Consider the following 11324-nt stretch of genomic DNA (forward strand, 5'->3'; position numbering starts at 1 on the left):
AGCTAAAATAATAATTTTGATATCTGCCTAACATTCTTAATTGAACTGGTTATTTACACAATAATCAGACTTTTGCAAGTAAAACACATACGCCAATCATCTACTCTCTGCACAATGAATTGACCCATCAGATAGCATTGCTACCAAACATTTCTTAGGGTTCAGCAGGCTGTCAATCTTCAGGAACACATTCTGCTTTCACATATTGTATATAACTGTGATGTTTAGAGAGCCTGATATTCGTTGGAGTGGAGTTTGTAACTATTGTCCTTTTGTAGTTTTACAATCGTTCATTTAGATATAAGAATAAGGAGATTTGCATTTTAACTTTTCAGTCCGGGTATATAGCAACAAAACTTCTTCCTTTTACAGTGATGTAATTATCTGGTTTCAAGGGGGGAACTTTTGCAATTAAGTTTCTTCTGTCATTAATTCATTATTTTCTTTTACTGGGTTTTATCCCTTTATTTTCAGAAACTTTTGAATTTCAGAAATATCTTTAGTTTTGAAATTTGAGTCCATTTTCTGGGGTCATCGTTAACGTAAACAAATAGTTTCTCCGACGACACACGACTTCAAGAGTTCTTGACGTTTGCTAATCTGAAACTTACGTAAAGAAAGGGGCCCAACCTCGCCCAATTTATATCATTTTCGAGCTTCAATTGCATTATAATTCTAATATTTTTTTTACGGATGTATTTGATTATCATAACGATTTAAAAGTGAACTAAGCAATGTTGTAATTAGATCTTTGAATATAGTTTACATTGGCACTAATATCGATTTTGTCATCAGCAAATTAAAACATAACTAAATTTGTATTTTTTTCAAGTGGGATGTATAAAGACACACCCACGTTCGTTTAAATCTATAAAGAGGTTTAACTCCTAACTATCCTACTGTCTGTCGATACATTTATTTTTGGCATTGCACTAGTCATGTCTTCTTTGACTGTCCATGACGTTAAAATACTAAATCCCTGGGATGTGTTTTAGTTGATTTTAGTCTCTGATGCATGATTTTTTATTATTAATTGTTTTGGTTTTTAACTAGCTGTCAGTAACTGCGAGTACTCTCAAATCGTACTTTCTTGTTTATTTGACCTGTTGATACTAATTGTATTGCTTTTTTGTTATTTAATGTTATTCAGGGTTATATCTGGTCTATATACCAGCTTTTATAAGTGTTTGGTATAACTATAAATTTTCACTTCGTACTATGAACATCAAAATTATTTATTTTGTAATAATATTTCCTTTCTCTATTGGTACTGCACACGTATACCTGACAACAAAATTATTTTCATTTACCTGTGTTTAAAGTTATTGCAAATGGATGGTATTTTTGTTCGAGCATATTGTTTTTCTTTAATTGTTTAACATTTCTTACCGATATAACATGTTACTTTTATTATTCTTCCCTTAGTTTATTTATTTTGTATTCAAAATTATTTATTTTGTAAAAATATTTCCTTTCTCTATTGGTACTGTACAGGTATACCTAACAACAAAATTATTTTCATTTACCTGTGTTTAAAGTTATTGCAAATGGATGGTATTTTTGTTCGAGCATATTGTTTTTTATTTAATTGTTTAACATTTCTTACCGATATAACATGTTACTTTTATTATTCTTCCCTTAGTTTATTTATTTTGTATTTACATTGTGTCATAGGTCAGATTTATTTGTTCAGTGTATGTTCAATGGTGTTAATATGTCCTTTGATTGAGTTAAGCTATTTCAGTTGATATTTTATAGTGTGTCTTTCTATGTTGTGATGTTACACTATTGTTTCAGAAAAAGGGTGAAGGTTTGGTACCATTAAAACGTTTAAACCCGCTGCATTTGTTTGCACCTGTCCTAAGTCAGGAATCTGATGTTCAGTAGTTTTCGTTTGTTGATGTGGTTCATAAGTGTTTCTCGTTTCTCGTTTTTTATATCGATTAGACCGTTGGTTTTCCCGTTTGAATGGTTTTACACTAGTAATTTTTTGGGGCCCTTTATAGCTTACTGTTCGGTGTGAGCCAAGGCTCCGTGTTGAAGACCGTACTGTGACCTTTAATGGTTTACTTTAATTTATAAATTTTTACTTGGATGGAGAGTTGTCTCATTGGCACTCATACCACATTTTCTTATATCTAAGATTTAGATGACGTCAATAAAAACATTTTCGAAAAGGGTTTCAGTATCTTAGGAAATTATTTTAACATAATCTTTTCATACAAGAAGCTATAGAATCATCGAAGCATGCATATAAAATTCTTTGATACGGAAACTTTCACATTTGATTTGTTGATCCATTTTATTGAACCCTTTCCTACAGGTAAGACAAAAAGTTATTATATCTCATGTTTTTCATCAATAATTTAAGGACCCCGACGTAAATATTTTTGAGTTCTTGAAAAACAAAAATCGACATAATTTAAATACAAATGTAGACATATAGTGCATTTGTAGTGTCTTTTCTAAATTATTTTATCAAGACGTTTCTATGTTTTTCTATTTTTTTAAAGGAGTTGTTATTGTCACATACTACGCGGAAAAAAATACATGATTCAAAGTAGTTTTTCGTTTATTTTAAAAGGAAATAAATGAATAATTCTTAGAAAGCGTTGTACCAACCGCATTAAAATTCAATAATTGTTTAAAATATTCCAAGTTGTGTTTTTGCACGGCATAACATTTTTATGTATGAATATGGATAAAAAAAGTTATGTAGAAACTCTACACTGTACAAAACTACCCGCAGTTCTTGGTGGGGTTCGTGTTGCTCAGTCTTTAGTTTTCTATGTTGGGTTTTGTGTTCTATTGTTTGTCTGTTTGTCTTTTACTATTTTAGCCATGGCGTTGTCAGTTTATTTTCGATATCAATATATCGCAGGTAAAACACTCAGTTTAACTTTCAGATAAGGGTAAAATCAAAGCCAAAGCTACACCGAAAGTAATGTGAAATGCTGCTGACGCGACATCGTCACTACGTTACCACAATGTAACGTTCATAAACTGTCTCAAGAACCAATATGACGACTGGAAGCGCTAACAGTTATTACTTTTTATCATATAACTAGCATTACTATGCTAGTTTTTGCATATGTGTATCGAGCGGAAGTAAGCTACCCTTAAATTCACACCTAGGCTAATAAAGCATCAATCAGTCTTATGTGACTTCAAGTATAATTCGCGTGATCGGGCTGTTATGGGACTATCAGTCTTGGAGCGTTCGTACATCGATAGTATAAAAAGATTAATGCATGACCTTTTCCATATCGGCCCATGTATCATCCGTCGACCCATATCAGACCTCTACGATCGTCTCGGGCTGATATATATATATATATATTTCCGCAAATTTGCAGATTTAACATTGTTGTGCTGATAATTAGAGTAGTTATGTATATATAAAATTGAGAATGAGAATATATATGTCTCGATATCCTAATAGCATGAGTTCGATCCTGGCGAGGGAAAGACAAAACTTTGCTCCCGCAAATTTGCAGATTTAACATTGTTGTGCTGATATTTAGAGTAGTTATGAATATAACATGTGTTTTCAGCCTTCACTGGCGACCCAATGGATGGATCTGTCGTAGAGTTGTCACTTGTTTAGACGTACTTATCAAAATGATTATTACTGCGATTGTATCATACGATCCTTTACGATAGATATTTAGATAATCTGCAATCAATTCCATCTTCATGCTTAATATGTCATGTATTGTGTTACAATTCTAAGATTCTACTGACGAGGAAAGGTAACACTAGGCCACCGAAAGCTGAATTATTGTTCAGTCTAGGTGGCCGAGAAAGAAAAAAAAGAGCGATGGACACAGTGCACGCGGTAGTGTCTCGGTATCCCAATATCATGAGATCGATTCCCGGCGAGGGAAGAACAAATATTTGCTTCCGCAAATTTACATACTCAACATTTTTTTGCTGATATTTAAATTAGTTATATATATATATATATATACAAGTCTAAATTGAAAACAACGTTCAAACCTATGATTGCGTTGGATAAAAACCGCAATTTTTATACGTGTGCATGCAAAACAAATTTCTTGGTAGAGGGGTCTAAATACAACACAAACAACATTTTCCAAAAGACCAAAAAAGTGAAAAAGTATATTTTAACAAAACGCATTTGACTAGCAGGTCGAACAACTGATGTTCTTAAACCCTGCTGACTGCCATTGGCGATTGCCAAATAAACGGATCACCAGATGTAACAAAATGGATCTTATGATAATTTATTACCAAACAGAAAACAATAAACTTGCGGAAAAGATGGTATACCGCAAACATGAGGTGGAAAAATTTGTACACCATATCCGGACTTCGACAATTAATGTCTCTTCAGTGATGTTAGGAATCGAAACGGTATTTGGAAGGCCATGTAATTTACCTCAATTTAGGATAGACTCTTGAATTTTGAAAGAGTCGAAATAGGATGAACGGATCATATAAACCCGAAGGCAAATATAATACAAGCCCAAACGAAAAAATATAAACAAGTCTAAATTGAAAACAACGTTCAAACCTATGATTGCGTTGGATAAAAACCGCAATTTTTATACGTGTGCATGCAAAACAAATTTCTTGGTAGAGGGGTCTAAATACAACACAAACAACATTTTCCAAAAGACCAAAAAAGTGAAAAAGTATATTTTAACAAAACGCATTTGACTAGCAGGTCGAACAACTGATGTTCTTAAACCCTGCTGACTGCCATTGGCGATTGCCAAATAAACGGATCACCAGATGTAACAAAATGGATCTTATAATAATTTATTACCAAACAGAAAACAATAAACTTGCGGAAAAGATGGTATACCGCAAACATGAGGTGCAAAAATTTGTACACCATATCCGGATTTCGACAATTAATGTCTCTTCAGTGATGTTAGGAATCGAAACGGTATTTGGAAGGCCATGTAATTTACCTCAATTTAGGATAGACTCTTGAATTTTGAAAGAGTCGAAATAGGATGAACGGATCATATAAACCCGAAGGCAAATATGATACAAGCCCAAACGAACAAATATAAACAAGTCTAAATTGAAAACAACGTTCAAACCTATGATTGCGTTGGATAAAAACCGCAATTTTTATACGTGTGCATGCAAAACAAATTTCTTGGTAGAGGGGTCTAAATACAGCACAAACAACATTTTCCAAAAGACCAAAAAAGTGAAAAAGTTTACTATATATTATTAGTTACATAGTGTGCTAGTGACCTAGTTACCATCACACTATGTAACGAATTTGTCTTACCGACTATCTTAACATGTGGTATTTAGACTAGTGGCCTTTTAAAGTGATCAAGTCTTCAATACCTTTAGTATTAAGAATTCATTTGTCTATACAAAAACAAATGCCAACAATAACAACTTGTTAGCTTTAAATGTGTTTTGTGAATTTATTTTAAGCGTTCATCATCAATTTCTTTGTCTGTTGAAATCTTTAAGATTTTTCCTCAACACCGTTGTCTGTTTAACTTGCGAAACGCTTCTGCGTCTTTTTTTTGTCGCCATCTTTTTGGTCTGAAAGGGAAGTAACTCCTTACGAACCCCATATGGTAACTAATCCTATATGGTAACAAACCTCATATTTTTAGGACACCTATATCAAATATATATAGTCACCACGTGTAGTTCTTTAACTATTCATATCCCCATAAATCTATAGGCATTAGGAGGTACATGTATTTTACCGGCTCATCTGGGACAGGCACGTACAGAATGTGGCTGGGTAAAACATGTTACCCGGAGCCCAAACGAGCCTCCGCTCCATTATTTAACAGCAATGGACAGTTATTTGGAATTTCTCCATAAATGAACAAACCATTAAAATAAGTTGATAACGGCTTAAATCATCTGATCGATACAAAGTAACAAAAACACAGTGTGGGCGTGACAGGGTATTTATACATCCCTATAACAAACAAAAAAAGACACTAAGTACAGATCTGAGAGTACTCCCAGTTACTAACAGCTAGTTGAAAGCCAATAACAAATAATGAAAAATCATTTATCTATCATCACCCTTCCAACATCAAATGGATTGTATAATGACGTCATTGCAGTCCAGTATATAAGACCAGGGCACTTTTGTTGATTTTATTTCAGGTTCCTCTGTTGTGTTATAGAATCATTAGTTTTATATCCAGATGAAAACAGAAAACTGATATGGATAAACAATTGAAGAAGGACGCACAGTTAAAAGAACTAAGGGATTGTCAACGTGAGTTTCTAAATTGCAAGACGGAATAAATGTCTCTGAAAATGTTAGTTAGAAATGGATAATTTATATAAACATTATTATTAACAAAATGATGATATTTTTTTGCCATAAAACACACAGCTAAACAATTGTTAAATGCAATTATTGTACTCAATGCATCGGAAATATGAACATGCTATACAATATCTTATGTTTGTACCAACTTCAGCCCGAAATTTTACAGTTTATCTTAATGCCATTGAATTCATGACCCAATCCTTTTAAAATTTTATTGTGCTGTTTGTCAAGACAAAATGTAGGTCAAGATTGGTTTTGTCGATTTTTTACATCAGTCATTCACATTCTTTGCTTTAATCTATGTTACTGTTTGTTAACAAACTTTACAGTCAAACTTGGTCTAATTTGTATGAACTAACAATGCAAAACAATTAGTGAAGATATTTCATAAATCGAAAACAACGTCAGTAATTGCATTTCTCATCATATTACATCTAGGTTAAATTTCAGGTAGTTTTTATGGCTCAACTGAAGATCCAACAGAGTACTATGACATTGAAAGTAGGAATTTCGGTAAGTAAAACGCAACACTCTTATAATAGATGAATACACAAAAAATAAGGCAAAGTTGCTTTGGATATTGAATAGATATATGTCTTTTTGGACATTGTTTGATAAGGAGAATAGAGAAAAATACCAAAGGAAAAATCAAACTGACAATGCCATGACAAAATACAATAAGATCAAAAGACTAACAATAGTATATAAAACACAACATTTAAAAACATACTGAGCAACACGAACCCCATCAGAATCTGGAGGAGGGATCTCTGGTGCTTCGGTAAGGTACGCAGATCATGCTCCACATCAGTCACCTGTCATGTTGCTGTAATATTATTATAAATATATAACTATATATCGGTGAAACGTCTAAATCGGCATGACATATGACCGACAACCTGTAAATATCTCTCGTTTATGTGTGCTGTTTGGTTGCTGTCTCCTTGACGTGTTTTAAATTTGGCATACACGAATTCAGGTAGATTCACTGTATACTATCTTGGATTGTACAATAGCAGTACACATTTGGTTTAGTTTATTGCCTAAATCTGCAAAGAAAAAGGTCCGGTAAGGGCTAATTTCGGCCTAAAATTCGAAGTACATCTGACGAAAGATTTTTGACATTTTATAAACACTTTAGTATCTTCTTCATTCGATTCAATTGGTTATTGTAAAAGATTTTGACTGACTTGGTCATTAAAAACGCTCAAATCCAAGCTTTAATATGAAAAATCGATCAAATATGCCATTTAACGTGACTTTTCAGATGATTTTTTTCTAAAATGGAAATGGCCGCATTCGTGCTCACTCTCAACATTTATATATATTATGTACTATCATTTAATACAACATATATTTAAATATAAAGAATGAACACAAGTGCGGCCACATCCATTTAAGACAAAACCGTCTGAAAATTAGCACAAATGTTTAAATTGTGAAGATATCAATATTTTTGCATGCAATAATGATGCTAGTACCAGATGCATGTCCATTGTATTATCAAAAACAGCCCATATTTATGTAACAAAAGCATGTTTCTTTCCAATTAATAAGTAAAAGTTAACAATTTAACAACTTTGTAAAAATGATATATTTTGGGGCCAAAAAGGGGTCTTACCGGGCCTACTCCTTTAGAGATAGTTATGCAATTTATGCGAAAAACTGTTTATTTGTATTAAGAAAAATAAGTGATTGATTGCAATATCTAAAATGTTTAAACAAATATCAATATTTGTTTTTTTAGGATCAAATTTTCAACTTGGCCATTTAACGAGAGATAACTCTTACTGTAAATTTTTTATACTGGATTGATAGTGAAATTTCCAATTTTTACTTGTAGCAAGAAAACAAATGACATCAATTTTCTTTTCATTTTCTTAAAGCATATTATAAAACATATCTTCTCATATTTTACTTCAAAATTCTATCTCATAGATTTCTTTTTATTCACAAAAAAATGTTTTCTCATGAACAATCTATGGAAATTTGGGCAATTTGACACGACTTGTAGATTGTGACCCATACGTTTTATTATATTTTTGAAAAAAAGCATAGTAAAATCGTATGACAAAGTATAAGGAAATTCTATCAGAGGAAATATATATCGATGATCCACCTTAATTTATTTTATAAGTATAAGAATCGATGAATTTAAAACATTTTAAATAAACGAATATTAATAGGATATTGAATATAACTATATCAAGATAAGCAAAATGATAAGAAATATGTCTTATTATATTAGAAAAATATTCAAAACTATGTATCACATAAGCACCAACTTGCATTATTTAACTTTATAGTATTTTAGAGTGTTATTATTGATATGAAAACAAAATGCATACACAATTTGGTGTAAGTCTGTGAGTTACCAAACCAACTACACAAAATTGATAAAAAAGAAACATAGAGAGCAATTTGCATACAGTCATCAACAGTAGAAATGAGTTATACTATATACCAAGATGTAGAACTGTTTGATTCTAAAAAGTTAAAAATAGAATAAATAAAAATTGTCAAGAAAACACCATACATTTGTGTTATATTTCAAAATGATAAAAAAAAACATAATTAAGATATTATGACCAATGACAACCACTGATGATACTTTACTCCACAAATACACGACTACAAGTAAAACAATAATTAACAATACACTATCAGAGAATGTTCGGAGTAACAGAAACAAGAACAAAACTTTAAATTTTGTTTTATATCGGAAGCTCGTTTCTGGATTTACTATCACCAGGAACGTTCAAATCCAAAGATCTTGAATTCTAGTATGTACGAATACCAAAATAGATCAGCAGCTAACTCAAATTAATAACCTGTTGATATGTATTTTTTACCTGCCTTCACTCCGTGGGTGAACGTACAAGACAAATGCAAATGAATGTCACTTTGACGTCAAATGTGTCTGAAAACCCAGTCTTTTGCAAACAAAAACAAATAATAATATAAAAAAACCCACTCTTTTGTCTATTGCTGAAGACCGTAAGCGTGCTTTGAATTACTTTGGTTTTTAATTGGTATATTTGAATATCCATCTCATTTAAGTTTATATAACATTTTGTTAACTGAAACAACATCTTCACTCACTGAAAAGAAAAAAAATACTAATGAGGTAGAAACATAAAAAAGAATTAGTGTTTTCATTCAGAGCACCAGGTGTGTTGACTAGACACACATATATTATGTACAGTGATTGTTAAGCCTTATACAAATACAATACTTTCGCATTGCAGACAACTCTCGAGGAATCCGACCTCCTGTAGTTGAAGGTTGTGTCATAAATCTAGGCAGTTTTGCGAAAGAGGCTTCCAGTAATACATCAGCTGTACCAGTAGGACCAACTCCACCACCACCACCGCCACCACCTCCCAATCCGCCAACATAAACATAACCTTTTCATTTTGACCTTTAACATATCGACCACGAATGCATTTTGTGAGCAGTAAATTGTTATAAAAAAATAAAAAAGAATGTATAATAAATATTTTTGTATTTCTTTGAGAAACAAGATCATAACGTAAGTTACATCAGATCAAATTGATCGTATTTATAATGGTTTGTATGTATTTAAGTGTATGTTTTAACCAATCGCTTCCAATATTTTAAATTACCGTAGGGCAGTAACTATCTGTACCCGTATTGTTCGCAATCTCGAGGGAACACACAGACGAAACAAATCATAGTTCACAATCCTAAAAACGGAACACACCAACAAAAATTATAGTTCACTATCCTGAGGGAACACATCAACAAAACAAATTATAGTCCACAATCCTGAAGGAACACCAAAAGGAACACATAAACGAAACAAATAATGCTCACAATCTACTTGGAACACTAGACCAACAGATCGTTCATGATCTAAAGGGAACATATGAACAACTATTTGAAAATTTGAAAGGCATTATGCGTCCAGAGAGAAAACCATAATTTAGAACGTTGCTGCATATTCATACACCCTTAACACCTAACGGTATATGACTTAATCTGATAACTTCAGCATATTTAAATATAGATCGATAGTATGGAATCGGAAATTAGCAAATAACTTATTTCTAAACATTGATAAATAACTTATGTCGATCCTTTATTTTGTAATTCACGGTTATTTAATTTAATGAAATGTCTTGACTGCAGCTTCCCTTTTTTCATCGTCTATCATTGTAAACCTGCTGCAAGTTTTCATATGAAATTCGAATTCATTTAACTGTCATATGCATTTTCGGTATGTAACACAGATTTTGTATTCTCAAATTCAGACTATGAATTGTTTCCAAAGTATTTTTTGAAGTAAAATATATCCGTAAATATATTCGAACCAATTTTGGTATGCTATGATTTTCAACGAGATATATCTTTCAGACAAAATAAAAAGAAAGATAATAATATGTGGATTTGGCAATGATGCTTAAAACATTGCACGTATTTACTTTTTAGATATTTTCTTTTATCAAAATGTACCCCACTAAAAGGTGTTGAAAGATGACCTAGCTGACGCTTACGTTCAGAACATTCTAATCTCACGGAAACATACTATTCCGGTACGTTAAATCAGACCATTAAAACTTGCTACTTGACCAGTATCGCATCAGAACATACCTTTTATATCGATGCATTTTAATTCATGTAATTATAACGCAATCATACATCTTAACCATTTCTTTTCTTCGTATATCCATTAATTCAAATAGTTACCCGTACATGTAGCTCACAATGCGCTACAGTCAATTCATTAGAAATTAATTGAACATGAAAGATAATTAACAGGACAGTTCCTACTTTGTAAGACTTAAACACTTTTCTTGTAAATTATCAGTTTAAATTATCAGTTGACTAGTGTTAGTTTGTCACCGTCTTTTGGATGAACAAATTTTTTTTTCCTCCGTAAAAATGTTTCTTTACATAAATGTTACCATTTCGTCTAATTTCTTTCTTTTAATTTGTTAATATAATAAAAAAATATATATTGAGGTATTTTAAAACTAGGACAAAATCGATTTCAGATAGGAAA

This window comes from Mytilus californianus, unplaced genomic scaffold, assembly GCF_021869535.1.
Source record: "Mytilus californianus isolate M0D057914Y unplaced genomic scaffold, xbMytCali1.0.p SCAF_5, whole genome shotgun sequence".
Taxonomy (NCBI): Eukaryota; Metazoa; Mollusca; class Bivalvia; order Mytilida; family Mytilidae; genus Mytilus; species Mytilus californianus.